The sequence below is a fragment of the Heterodontus francisci genome, chromosome 15, assembly GCF_036365525.1.
Source record: "Heterodontus francisci isolate sHetFra1 chromosome 15, sHetFra1.hap1, whole genome shotgun sequence".
Lineage (NCBI taxonomy): Eukaryota > Metazoa > Chordata > Chondrichthyes > Heterodontiformes > Heterodontidae > Heterodontus > Heterodontus francisci.
In genome coordinates, this window is record NC_090385.1 from 1,333,343 (window position 1) to 1,348,070 (window position 14,728).

General features: G+C 46.1%; 1 protein-coding gene across 2 annotated transcripts in view; it reads left to right on the forward strand.

Annotated features, from left to right (window-relative positions):
• The window catches only part of LOC137377460 (importin subunit alpha-4-like), a 125,567-nt gene that overhangs the window by 8,680 nt on the left and 102,159 nt on the right, over positions 1-14,728 (forward strand). The window contains exon 2 of one of the 2 annotated variants that reach the window (XM_068047055.1): positions 11,381-11,485. The exons of the other annotated variant lie outside the window; for it this stretch is intronic. The gene's annotated coding sequence lies outside the window, so the exon portion shown is untranslated. The remainder of the gene's footprint in view (positions 1-11,380; positions 11,486-14,728) is intronic. 2 annotated transcript variants of the gene reach the window in all.

Sequence of the window (14,728 nt, forward strand, 5' to 3'; positions counted from 1 at the left end):
TCCTCCAACCTCCCCCCACTCCTCCAACCTCCCCCCCTTCCACTCTCACCCCCCCTCCCCGCTTTCCACTCACCCCCCCTCCCCGCTTTCCACTCACCCCCCCTCCCCGCCTTCCACTCTCACCCCCCCTCCCCGCCTTCCACTCTCACCCCCCCTCCCCGCCTTCCACTCTCACCCCCCCTCCCCGCCTTCCACTCTCACCCCCCCCTCCCCGCCTTGCACTCTCACCCCCCCTCCCCGCCTTCCACTCTCACCCCCTCCTCCCCGCCTTCCACTCTCACCCCCCCTCCCCGCCTTCCACTCTCACCCCCCCTCCCCGCCTTCCACTCTCACCCCCCCTCCCCGCCTTCCACTCTCACCCCCCCTCCCCGCCTTCCACTCTCACCCCCCCTCCCCGCCTTCCACTCTCACCCCCCCTCCCCGCCTTCCACTCTCACCCCCCCTCCCCGCCTTCCACTCTCACCCCCCCTCCCCGCCTTCCACTCTCACCCCCCCCCCCCGCCTTCCACTCTCACCCCCCCCCCCGCCTTCCACTCTCACCCCCCCCTCCCTGCCTTCCACTCTCACCCCCCCTCCCCGCCTTCCACTCTCACCCCCCCCGCCTTCCACTCTCACCCCCCCTCCCCCCCTCCTCATCTTCTGAAATCCTCATTTGTTCCTTCGGAAACCTCTAGACCTGACTATTCCAACACACTTCTTGTGCTCTGTAAGCTTGAGATCATCCAAAACTCTGCTGCCTGTGTCTTAACTTGCACCAAGTCATGTTCCCCTATCACTCTCTGATCTACATTGGCGCCCGGTCAAGCAAGTCTTGATTTTAAAATTCTCATCCTTGTTTTAAATCCCTCCATGGCCTCACCCCTCTCTTTCTCTGTCATCTCCTCCAGCTCCATATCCCTCTGAGATCTCTGCATTCCTCTAATCCTGGCCTCTTGAGAATTCCTAATTTTAATCACTCTGCCATTGGCAGCCGTGCCTTCAGCTGCCTGGGCCATATGCTTTGGGATTCCTTTGCTAAACCTCTCTGCCTCCCTTTCCTCCTTTTAAAGCACTCCTTAAAACCCTTCTTTTCGAGCTAATTTTTGGTCCTGTGTCCTAATATTTCCTTATGTGGCTCGGTGTCTTATTTTGTTTTCTAATACCCCGTGAAATGACTTAGAATGTTTTATTATGTTAAAGGGGCTGTATCAGTGCAAGTTAATAACTTCGCGTTTCCCTGCATTATATTCCATCTGCTGCCTTCTTCCCCTGTCACATATATCCTTTATATAACCTCTATATCTCTTTGAAGGGACTTTGTGTCATCCTCACAGGTTATTTCTCAACCTAGCTTTGTATGGTCAACCATAAAACTGGAGATTCACAAATTTTGTCACTGCGGCTTTGATTAGGATGGGTGGGTGGGGGAGGGCAATTATTCGGGCTGGAGGACCATTCAAGTTTTGGTGAGCAGTCGAGGTCTGCATGCAAAAAATGCATTGTATTAACAGCTATCATTAAAATTTGTTATGGCGTTCACTGTATGAAGAACCCTCCTTCGATTAATTGATCAGTTAAATTGAATTAAATTGGAGCCCCCATCTATAATACCATACAGTACTCATATGAAAGTGCTACATTTAAACTTGGAGTATTTTAATAATGTTTTTCAGAAAACAGCTATTAACTGGTATCAGATATACAGATTTTCTCGCAATGTTGTTTTTCTGTTATGGCGAGGGATGAAATAATTATTGATCAATAAACCATTGAAATCAGAACAGCATAAACGTTGCCAGATCAATGAAAATATTTGATAGGCAGTTAGTCATTTACGACACAGAAGGAGGCCATTCGGCCCATCGAGTCCATGCCGGCTCTCCATGGAGCTATGCTGTCAGTTACTGGTACATTTTATAACCTACCTTATGTTATGCCCACTGTCACTTTTAAGCCACTTCAGTTAAATCTGTTCCAGTGTTTAACACCAAGTCAGGAGACAATCAGAGGATTACTTGCATTGTAAATCTTCGTTCGGCTGTCAGTGCTCCTCCATGTGCACTTCCACTCCTCACTTGACAGCCACACTGCGCTCACATCCCGCAAAATGCCTGTCTCCACCCGCTGCTCCTTGGCTGAACTTGGACCACTTTGGATCACAACTTCCTGCTGTCATTCATTAAAGGTCACTCTATACAGAGGGGATACAGGCACTCTATGCAGGTAGTCTGAGATCCTTCCCCTCTCAAATTCTACAATTCTTGCTCCTCAGAATATTTCCTGCACCTCCTGGATGGCCTGGCAACACTCTATGGATGCAATGCAGCTCGAGGGCTGGATGGAAAGCTCCCATGGGCCTGATGTGGCCCATGGGTCGTAGTTTACCTACCCCTGGATTAGGGTCATTTCAGTGCTGTGACAGGGGCAGAGTAATATGTAACAATTACCTGATGTTTCGTAGTATAGTTGCCCTGTGGCGGTGCTATGTTTTGTTTATAATATGGTTAAAAACATAAGAGATAGGAGCAGGAGTAGGCCATACAGCCCCTTGAGGCTGCTCCACCATTCAAGAAGATCATGGCTGATCAGTTCTTGGCCTTAACTCCATTTTCCTGGCTGTTCCCCATAACCCTAGACTCCCTTATAGTTCACAAATCTGTCTATCCTAGCCTTCAATATATTCAATGACCCAGCCTCTACTGTTCTGTGGGCTGGAGAATTCCAAAGATTCACAATCCTCTGAAAGAAGAAGTTTCTTCCTCATCTCCGTTCTGAAACTGTGCCCCCTAGTTTTGATTCCCCCATAAGGGGAAACATCCTTTCAACATCTACCCTGTCAACACCCCCCTCCCCCCACCACCAGAATCTTGTTTGTTTCAATAAGATCACCTCTCATTCTTCTAAGCTCCAGTGAGTATAGGCCCAACCTACTCAAACTTTCCTCATAAGGCAACCTCTTCATCCTAGGAATGAACCTAGTGAACCTTATCTGAACTACCTCTGATGCAAGTATATCCTTCCTTAAATAAGAAGCCCAAAACTGTCTGCAGTACTCTAGGTGCGCTCTCACTAATGCCCATAGCAGCAAGACTTCCCTACTTTTATTCTCCATTCCCTTTGCAATAAACGCCAACATTCCATTTACCTTCCTAATTACATGCTGTACCTACATGCTAATTTTTTGTAATTCATGTACTGGGACACCCAGATCCCTCTGTATCGCAGCATTCTACAGTCTCTCCATTTAAATAATATTTTACTTTTCTATTCTTACCATCTTGACATCAAGGTAGCATTTGATTGAGTATGGCATCAAGGAGCCCTAGCAAAACTGGAGTCATTGGGAATCAGGGGTAAAACTCTGCACTGGTTGGAGTCGTACCTAGTGCAAAGGAAGATGGTTGTGGTTGTTGGAGGTCAATCATCTGAGCTCCAGGACATCACTGCAGGAGTTCCTCAGGGTAGTGTCCTCGGTCCAACCATCCTCAGCTGCTTCATCAATAACCTTCCTTCAATCATAAGGTCAGAAGTGGGGATGTTCGCTGATGATTGCACAGTGTTCAGCACCATTCGTGACTCCTCAGATACTGAAGACGTCCGTGTAGAAATGCAGCAAGACCTGACAATATCTAGGCTTGGGCTGATAAGTGGCAAGTAACATTCGCGCCACACAAGTGCCAGGCAATGACCATCTCCAACAAGAGAGAATCTAACCATCTCTACTTGACAGTCAACGGCATTACCATCGCTGAATCCCCCACTATCAACATCCTAGCGATTACCGTTGACCAGAAACTGAACTGGAGTATCCATATAAATACCGTGATTACAAGAGCAGGTCAGAGGCTAGGAATCCTGTGGCGAGTAACTCACCTCCTGACTCCCCCAAAGCCTGTCCACCATCTACAAGGCACAAGTCAGGAGTGTAAAGGAATACTGTCCACTTGCTTGGATGGGTGCAGCTCCAACAACACTCAAGAAGCTCGACACCATCCAGGACAGAGCAGCCCGCTTGATTGGCACGCCATCCACTCACATTCACTCCCTCCACCACCGATATGCAGAGGCAGCAGTGTGTACCATCGACAAGATGCACTGCGGCAACGTACCAAGACTCCTTAAACAGCACCTTCCAAACATGTGACCGCTACCAACTAGAAGGACAAGGGCAGCAAATGCATGGGAACACCATCACCTGCAAGTTCCCTTCCAAGTCACACACCATCCTGACTTGGAACTATATCGCCGTTCCTTCACTGTTGCTGGGTCAAAATTCTGGAACTCCCTTCCTAACAGCACTGTTGGTGTTCCTACCCCATATAGACTGCAGCGGTTCAAGAAGGCAGCTCACCACCACCTTCTCGAGGGCAATTGGGAATGGGCAATAAATGTTGGCCTAGCCAGTGACGCCCACATCCCATGAAACGAATAAAAATAAAATTACCTAAGTGCACAACCTCGCATTTTCCCACATTATACTCCAATCTGTCAACTTTTTGCCCACTGACGTAACCTATCTATATCTGCAGACTTTGTGTCTTCCTCACAACTTGCTTTCCGACTATCTTTGTATCATCAGCAAATTTGACTCTGGTACACTTGGTTTCTTCATCCAAGTCATTAATATAGACTGTAAATCACAGAATTGTTACAGCAAAGAAGGAGGCCATTCGGCCCATCACGTCTGCACCGGCTCTCTATGAGCGTTATCCGGCTTTCTCCCTGGAATCATGCACATTCTTCCTTTTCTGATAACAGCTAATTCCCTTTTGAATGCCTCGATTGAACCTACCTGCACCACAATCTCAGGCAGTGCATTCCAGATCCTAACCACTCATTGCATGAAAACGTTTTTCCTCATGTTACTTTTGCTTTTGCCATTTACTTTAAATTTGTGCCCTCTCATTCTCAATTCTTTCTCCCTATCTACTCTGTCCAGACCCTCATGATTTTGCATATCTCTATCAAATCCCACTTTCAGCCTTCTCTAAGGAAAACAGTCCCAACTTCTCCAATCTCTCTTCATAACTGAAGTTCCTCATCCCTGGAACCATTCTTGTGAATCTTTTCTGCACACTCTCCAATGCTTTCACATCTTTCCTGAAGTGTGGCACCCAGAACTGGATGCAGTACTCCAGCTGAGGGCAAGCTGGTGTCTTATACAAGTTCAACATAAACCTCCTTTCTCTTGTACTCTATACCCCTATTAATAAAGCCTAGTATACGGTATGCTTTATTAACCACACTCTCAACCTGTCCTGCCAGCTTTAATGACTTATGCACATATATACCCAGGTCCCTCTTCCACTGCATCCCCTTTAGAGTTATACCCTTAATATTCTCATCAGACCCCTTTCCGATCCTGAGTGGCGTGAAACAGGGCTGTGTTCTCGCACCCACACTTTTTGGGATTTTCTTCTCCCTGCTGCTTTCGCATGCGTTCAAGTCCTCGGAAGAAGGAATTTTCCTCCACACAAGATCAGATGTCAGGTTGTTCAACCTTGCCCGTCTAAGAGCGAAGTCCAAAGTACGGAAAGTCCTTATCAGGAAACTCCTCTTTGCTGACGATGCTGCTTTAACATCTCACACTGAAGAGTGCCTGCAGAGTCTCATCGACAGGTTTGCGGCTGCCTGCAATGAATTTGGCCTAACCATCAGCCTCAAGAAAACTAACATCATGGGGCAGGACGTCAGAAATGCTCCATCCATCAATATTGACGACCACGCTCTGGAAGTGGTTCAAGAGTTCACCTACCTAGGCTCAACTATCACCAGTAACCTGTCTCTAGATGCAGAAATCAACAAGCGCAAGGGAAAGGCTTCCACTGCTATGTCCAGACTGGCCAAGAGAGTGTGGGAAAATGGCACACTGACACGGAACACAAAAGTCCGAGTGCATCAAGCCTGTGTCCTCAGTACCTTGCTCTATGGCAGCGAGGCCTGGACAACGTACGTCAGCCAAGAGCGAAGTCTCAATTCATTCCATCTTCGCTGCCTCCGGAGAATACTTGGCATCGGGTGGCAGGACCGTATCTCCAACACAGAAGTCCTCGAGGCGGCCAACATCCCCAGCTTATGCACACTACTGAGTCAGCGGCGCTTGAGATGGCTTGGTCATGTGAGCCGCATGGAAGATGGCAGGATCCCCAAAGACACATTGTACAGCGAGCTCGCCACTGGTATCAGACCCATCGGCCGTCCATGTCTCTGCTTTAAAGACGTCTGCAAGCGCGACATGAAATCCTGTGACATTGATCACAAGTCGTGGAAGTCAGTTGCCAGCGTTCGCCAGAGCTGGCGGACAGCCATAAAGGCGGGGCTAAAGTGTGGAGTCGAAGAGACTTAGCAGTTGGCAGGAAAAAAGACAGAGGCGCAAGGGGAGAGCCAACTGTGTAACAGCCCTGACAACCAATTTTATCTGCAGCACCTGTGGAAGAGTCTGTCACTCTAGTATTGGCCTTTATAGCCACTCCAGGCGCTGCTTCACAAACCACTGACCACCTCCAGGCGCTTACCCATTGTGTCTCGAGATAAGGAGGCCAAAGACAAAAAAAAAATTGTCTCTCCATGTTCTGCCTACCAAAATGAATCACTTCACATTTCTCTGTATTAAACTTCATCTGCCACCTGTCTGCCCATTCCACCAACTTGTCTATGTTAGAATTAGAATTAGAACATTACAGCGCAGTACAGGCCCTTCGGCCCTCGATGTTGCGCCGACCTGTGAAACCATCTGACCTACACTATTCCATTTTCATCCATGTGTCTATCCAATGTCCACTTAAATGCCCTTAAAGTTGGCGAATCTACTACTGCTGCAGGCAGGGCGTTCCACGCCCTTACTACTCTCTGAGTAAAGAAACTACCTCTCACATCTGTCCTATATCTTTCACCCCTCAACTTGAAGCTATGTCCCCTCGTGTTTGCCATCACCATCCGAGGAAAAAGACGCTCACTATCCACCCTATCTAACCCTCTGATTATCTTGTATGTCTCTATTAAGTCACCTCTCCTCCTCCTTCTCTCCAACGAAAACAACCTCAAGTCCCTCAGCCTTTCCTCGTAAGACCTTCCCTCCATACCAGGCAACATCCTAGTAAATCTCCTCTGCACCCTTTCCATAGCTTCCACATCCTTCCGATAATGCGGTGACCAGAACTGCACACAATACTCCAGGTGCGGTCTCACCAGAGTTTTGTACAGCTGCAGCATGACCTCGTGGCTCTGAAACTCGACCCCCCTACTAATAAAAGCTAACACACCATATGCCTTCTTAACAGCTCTATTAACCTGGTTAGCAACCTTCAGGGATTTATGCACCTGGACACCAAGATCTCTCTGTTCATCTACGCTACCAAGAATCTTCCCATTAGCCCAGTACTCTGCATTCCTGTTACTCCTTCCAAAGTGAATCACCTCACACTTTTCCGCATTAAACTCCATTTGCCATCTCTCAGCCCAGCTCTGCAGCCTATCTATGTCTCTCTCTACCCTACAACATCCTTCGGCACTATCCACAACTCCACCGACCTTAGTGTCATCTGCAAATTTACTAACCCACCCTTCTACACCCTCTTCCAGGTCATTTATAAAAATGACAAACAGCAGTGGCCCCAAAACAGATCCTTGCGGTACACCACTAGTAACTAAACTCCAGGATGAACATTTGCCATCAACCACCACCCTCTGTCTTCTTTCAGCTAGCCAATTTCTGATCCAAAGCTCTAAATCGCCTTCAACCCCATACTTCCGTATTTTCTGCAATAGCCTACCGTGGGGGACCTTATCAAATGCCTTACTGAAATCCATATACACCACATCCACTGCTTTACCCTCATCCACCTGTTTGGTCACCTTCTCGAAAAACTCAATAAGGTTTGTGAGGCACGACCTACCCGTCACAAAACCGTGCTGACTATCTCTAATGTACTTATTCTTTTCAAGATGATTATAAATCCTGTCTCTTATAACCTTTTCCAACATTTTACCCACAACCGAAGTAAGGCTCACAGGTCTATAATTACCAGGGCTGTCTCTACTCCCCTTCTTGAACAAGGGGACAACATTTGCAATCCTCCAGTCTTCCGGCACTATTCCTGTCGACAATGACGACATAAAGATCAAGGACAAAGGCTCTGCAATCTCCTCCCTAGCTTCCCAGAGAATCCTAGGATAAATCCCATCTGGCCCAGGGGACTTATCTATTTTCACACCTTCCAAAATTGCTAACACCTCCTCCTTGTGAACCTCAATCCCATCTAGCCTAGTAGCCTGAATCTCAGTATTCTCAACAACATTTTCTTTCTCTACTGTAAATACTGACGCAAAATATTCATTTAACACTTCCCCTATCTCCTCTGATTCCACACACAACTTCCCACTGCTATCCTTGATTGGCCCTACTCTAACTCTAGTCATTCTTTTATTCCTGATATACCTATAGAAAGCCTTAGGGTTTTCCCTGATCCGATCCACCAATGACTTCTCGTGTCCTCTCCTTGCTCTTCTTAGCTCTCCCTTTAGATCCTTCCTGGCTAGCTTGTAGCTCTCAAGCGCCCTAACTGAGCCTTCACGTCTCATCCTAACATAAGCCGCCTTCTTCCTCTTGACAAGCGCTTCAACTTCTTTAGTAAACCACGGCTCCCTCGCTCGACAACTTCCTCCCTGCCTGACAGGTACATACTTATCAAGGACACGCAGTAGCTGCTCCTTGAATAAGCTCCACATTTCGATTGTTCCCATCCCCTGCAGTTTCCTTCCCCATCCTACGCATCCTAAATCTTGCCTAATCGCATCATAATTTCCTTTCTCCCAGTTATAATTCTTGCCCTGCGGTATATACCTGTCCCTGCCCATCGCTAAGGTAAACCTAACCGAATTGTGATCACTATCACCAAAGTGCTCACCTACATATAAATCTAACACCTGGCCGGGTTCATTACCCAGTACCAAATCCAATGTGGCATCGCCCCTGGTTGGCCTGTCTACATACTGTGTCAGAAAACCCTCCTGCACACACTGGACAAAAACTGACCCATCTAAAGTACTCGAACTATGGTATTTCCAGTCGATATTTGGAAAGTTAAAGTCCCCCATAACAACTACCCTGTTACTCTCGCCCCTGTCGAGAATCATCTTCGCTATCCTTTCCTCTACATCTCTGGAACTGTTCGGAGGTCTATAAAAGACTCCCAACAGGGTAACCTCACCTCTCCTGTTTCTAACCTCAGCCCATACTACCTCAGTAGACGAGTCCTCAAACGTCCTTTCTGTCGCTGTAATACTCTCCTTGATTAACAATGCCACACCCCCCCCTCTTTTACCATCTTCTCTGTTCTTACTGAAACATCTAAATCCCGGAATCTGCAACATCCATTCCTGCCCCTGCTCTACCCATGTCTCCGAAATGGCCACTACATCGAGATCCCAGGTACCAACCCATGCTGCAAGCTCACCCACCTTATTCCGGATGCTCCTGGCGTTGAAATAGACACACTTTAAACCAGGTTCTTGCTTGCCAGTGCCCTCTTGCGTCCTTGTAACCATATCCCTGACCTCACTACTCTCAACATCCTGTACACTGGCACTACAATTTAGGTTCCCATTCCCCTGCTGAATTAGTTTAAACCCCCCCCGAAGAGCACTAGCAAACCTCCCCCCCAGGATATTGGTACCCCTCTGGTTCAGGTGAAGACCATCCTGTTTGTAGAGGTCCCACCTACCCCAGAAAGAGCCCCAATTATCCAGGAAACCAAAACCCTCCCTCCTACACCATCCCTGCAGCCACGTGTTCAACTCCTCTCTCTCCCTATTCCTCGCTTCGCTATCACGTGGCACGGGCAACAACCCAGAGATAACAACTCTGTTTGTTCTCGCTCTAAGCTTCCACCCTAGCTCCCTAAATTTCTGTCTTAAATCCCCATCTCTCTTCCTACCTATGTCGTTGGTGCCTATGTGGACCACGACTTGGGGCTGCTCCCCCTCCCCATTAAGGATCCCAAAAACACGATCCGAGACATCACGAACCCTGGCACCTGGGAGGCAACATACCAACCGTGAGTCTCTCTCGTTCCCACAGAACCTCCTATCTGTTCCCCTAACTATGGAGTCCCCAATGACTAATGTTCTGCTCCTCTTCCCCCTTCCCTTCTGAGCAACAGGGACAGACTCTGTGCCAGATATCTGTACCCCATTGCTTACCCCTGGTAAATCGTCCCCCGCAACAGTATCCAAAACGGTATACCTGTTGTTGAGGGAAACGGCCACAGGGGATCCCTGCACTGCCTGCTGGTTCCCTCTCCTTCCCCTGACGGTAACCCATCTACCTACTTCTTTTACCTGAGGTGTGACTACCTCCCCATAACTCCTCTCAATAACCTCCTCCGCCTCCCGAATGATCCGAAGTTCTTCCAGCTCCAGCTCCAGTTCCCTAACGCGGTCTCCGAGGAGCTGGTGTTGGGTGCACTTCCCACAGATGCAGTCAGCAAGGACACTCTTGGCGACCCTTACCTCCCACATTCTGCAGGAGGAACATACAACTGCCTTAACCTCCATTCCCATTATTCCAAATTCCCAACAAATCTACTGAAAAACCAAAAAAAACCAAAAAGTCAAAACTTGTTAGGTTAGCAATCCAACGGACAGAACTTCCTAAATAAAAAGCTTACCTTATCAACACACCAGAGTCCTTTTTTTTGGTTAGAGGAGGAGGGTGGGTGGGAGACACTACACGTGTAGTGTCTCGGGTACAGCCACCACACAAATATATACCTTTTTCCTTACCCAGCAGTCCCCTGGTCCTCCGAAAACAAAAGGGAATTCACTTTTAATCTTACGCTGAAATTGACTTCACAGCTGTAAGCCCGTTCACGCACCTCCGTTGCTATCAACGCTGCAGTCACCGAAACTAAAAGTCCTTTTGAAGTTCTGCAGTATTCTCCTCACAGTTGACAATGCTTCCAAGTTTCATATCATCCGCAAATTTTGAAATTGTTCCCTGTAGACCAAGGTCTAGGTCTTTAATATATATCAGGAAGAGCAAGGGTCTCAACACTGACCCCTGGGGAACTTGACTACAAATCTTCCTCCAGCCCAAAAAATATCCATTAATCACTACTTTGTTTTCTGTCACTCAGCCAATTTTGCATCCATGTTGCAATGGTCCCTTTTATTCCATGTGCTACAAGTTTGCTCACAGGTCTGTTGTGCAGCACTGTATCACATGCCTTTTGAAAGTCCATGTACACCACATCAACAGCATTGTCCTCATCAACCCTCTCTGTTACCTCCTCAAAAATCTCCAAGTTAGTTAGACATGATTTTCCCTGAATTAACTAATTCCTTAATTAACTAGCATTTGTCCATGTGACTATTAATTTTGTCCCGAATTATTTCTTTCTAGCAGTTTCCCCACCACCGATGTTACTAACAGAATTGATAAAGGGCAGTCGGTGGACGTGGTATACTTGGATTTTCAGAAGGCTTTTGATAAAGTCCCCCACAGAAGGTTGGTTAGCAAAATTAAAGCACATGGGATAGGAGGTAATATACTGGCATGGACTAAGGATTAGTTCACAGCCAGAAAACAGAGAGTAGGAATAAACAGGGTCATTCTTGTGTTGACAGGCTGTGACTATTGGGGTACTGCAAGAATCTGTACTTGGGCCTTAGCTGTTCACAATATATATCAATGATTTGGATGTGGGGAGCAAATGTAATATTTTCAAGTGCGCAGATGACTTAAAACTAGATGGGAACGTGTATTGTGAGGAAGATGCAAAGCGGCTTCAAGGGGAGTTGGACAGACTTAAGGAGTGGGCAAGAACATGGCAGATGGACTATAATGTGGAAAAATGTGAGATTATCCATTTTGGTAGGAGGAATAGATGTGCAGAGTATTTCTTAAATGATAGATTAGAAAGTGTAGATGTACAAAGGGACTTGGGTGTCCTTGCCAATAAGTCACTGAAAGCTAACATGCAGGTGCAGCAAGAAATTAGGAATGCTAATGGTATGTTAACCTTTGTCACAAGAGGATTTGAGTACAGGGATAGTGAAGTCTTGCTACATTTGTATAAAATCTTGGTTAGACAGCACCTGGAGTACTGTGTGCAGTTTTGGTCTCCTTACCTTCGTAAAGATATTATTTCCATTGAGAGAGTGCGACGAAGGTTCACCAGACTTGTTCCCGGGATGGCGGGACTGTCCTATGAAGAGAGATTGGGGAAACTGGGCCTGTATTCTTTAGAGTTTTGAAGAATGAGAGGTGATCTTCTTGAAACCTATAAAATACTTAAAGGGGTAGACAGGGTAGATGCAGGTAAGATGTTTCCCCTGGTTGGGGAGTCTAGAACCAGGGGACACAATTTCAAAATAAGGACCGAGATGAGAAATTTCTTTACTCAGTGGGTTGTGGAATCTCAGTCATTGAGTATGTTTAAAACAGAGATTGACAGATACAAGGGATATGAGGATAGTGTGGGAAAAAGGCATTGAAGTGGATGATCAGCCATGATGGTATTGAATGGCAGAACAGGCTCGATGGGCTGAATGGCCTGCTCCTGTTCCAATGTTTACTCCCATTTGTTTGCCTCATACTCTTTCTGTAGTGATAATCGGTTTAGGTTCTTCCCTTTTGCCCCAGTTTTCTGTTAGGATGCTTTTCGTATTTTCTACTGTGAAGACAGATATAAAATATTTGTTCAAAGTCTCTGCCAATTTCTTGTTTCCTATTAATTCCCCGACCTCATCTTCTAAGGGATCAATGTTTACTTCAGCTACTCTCTTTTTATAAAAGCAAAATACTGCGGATGCTGGAAATCTGAAACAAAAACAAGAAATGCTGGATTCACTCAGCAGGTCTGGCAGCATCTGTGGAAAGAGAAGCAGAGTTAACGTTTCGGGTCAGCGACCCGGAACGGGTTCCGAAGAAGGGTCGCTGACCAGAAACGTTAACTCTGCTTCTCTTTCCACAGATGCTGCCAGACCTGCTGAGTGATTCCAGCATTTCTTGTTTTTGTTACTCTCTTTTTATATACTTGTGGAAGCTTTTACTGTCATTATATTTCTTGCTAGTTTGCTCTCAATCTATTTTGTGCCTTTTTTTTAAGTCATCCTTTGCTAGCTTCTAAAGTTTTCCCAACCTTCTAACCTACCACTAATCTTCATAGCATTGTATGCCTTTTCTTTCAATTTGATACCATCCTTAACTTTCTTAGTTAGCCATAGATGGTTCATTCTTCTCATAGTCTTTCTCAATGGAGTTTATCTTTGTTGAGAGTTATGAAATTTCTCCTTAAATGTCTGCCACTGCTTATCTACCATCTTATCTTTTAATCTATTTTCCTGGTCCACTTTAGCCAACTCTGTCTTCATACCTTTTTGTAATTGCCTTTATTTAAGTTTTAGACGCTAGTTTCAGACCCAAGTTTCTCACCCTCAAACTGATGTGATGGGAGCTGCAGAACTCAAAAAATGAAGTCTGCTGCATACCATTGCCTGGTATGGGCGGTCCCAGGACAGAAACAGCTACTTGCCCTGAAATGCCCAAAAGTGCTTGAGGCCAGAAACAAGCACTAAGCAGTGATGGGAGACTAGTTAGAGGAGCTGATTGGAGGCATGGTCAGAGGTTTCCAAAGGAAAATGGTATGATTGAGGTCAGTGACTCTTATTACAAAGGCCTTCAGGATCTGAATGTTTCTATATGATCATTCTGAGCCTTCTGCCCTCCAGTGTGAACACTCCCAGCTCCTGCAGGCTCTCTCCTGTTACGACCGAGGCAGGAGGAGTGCACAGTCAATTCAGTCCCATTTCTTCACAGGTCACAACGTGTCAATAAATTTTCTCACTTACTGAAACAGCCAATTCGGTACTCTATTTGTCCCCAGAATAAAGCATACCAACCAGGTTTCTTTAATAAACAACAAAATTATCTGTTTATTATAAAACCAAGTCTTAACCAATAATGAAGTAAATATATACCAGAATCGAAATATTAAAGCCCTGTATTTTTGTATATATCCTAGCCCTCGCGCACAGGCACATACATCCAAAAACTGGTTAAGTGGGAATAAAAGGATTTTTGCTTACAGCTGTTTCAAAGGAATAAAAAACTTAGACTACAATGATTTGGAACGAAGTTCTTTGGTTTGGTGAGGTTGTCCCAAAGTCGAATAGTTGGCTGCCACTCAGTCTTCCCAGGCGAGGTTGATGAACAGTCTGTGTTGGGTAGGCATTCAAAGAAATTCAACTGCAGAAGGCTTCACATAGGTCTTCCATCAGGGGTGTAACAGCAGTTGTCAGTTCTCTCATTTGATACAAAAGACCTTTTAAAGATGCAAGGTTTCTTTGAAAATGCAGGAGGCAATAGTACCACTTCATACAAGCTTTTGCCTTTTCAGAGCAAGGATTCTTTACAGAGAGGTAATACTTTCTGGTTCTTCTGATCTCCCGGCAGGTCCATCTCAAATTCCAATTGGCTGCTTTAGTCCAAGCCCACTGACTTTTAAAGTTCAAAAATGAAACTAAAATATTCCAGAAACAAGTCACATGCTAAGTCATAAATTCTCCCATATCACAAAGGGTAGCTCTGAGGTCAAACCTCCTGCTGGTTTCCTTGAAATCACCTGGTTTCCAGTACTTGTTTACTGGTCACAACCAGGAACCTCTTGTTTAAAAGCATCCATAAAGTTCAGCTATCTCCAGATGTCTCAGTGTCCACTGAAATCCTTTCCAGTTTTTAAAAATACAT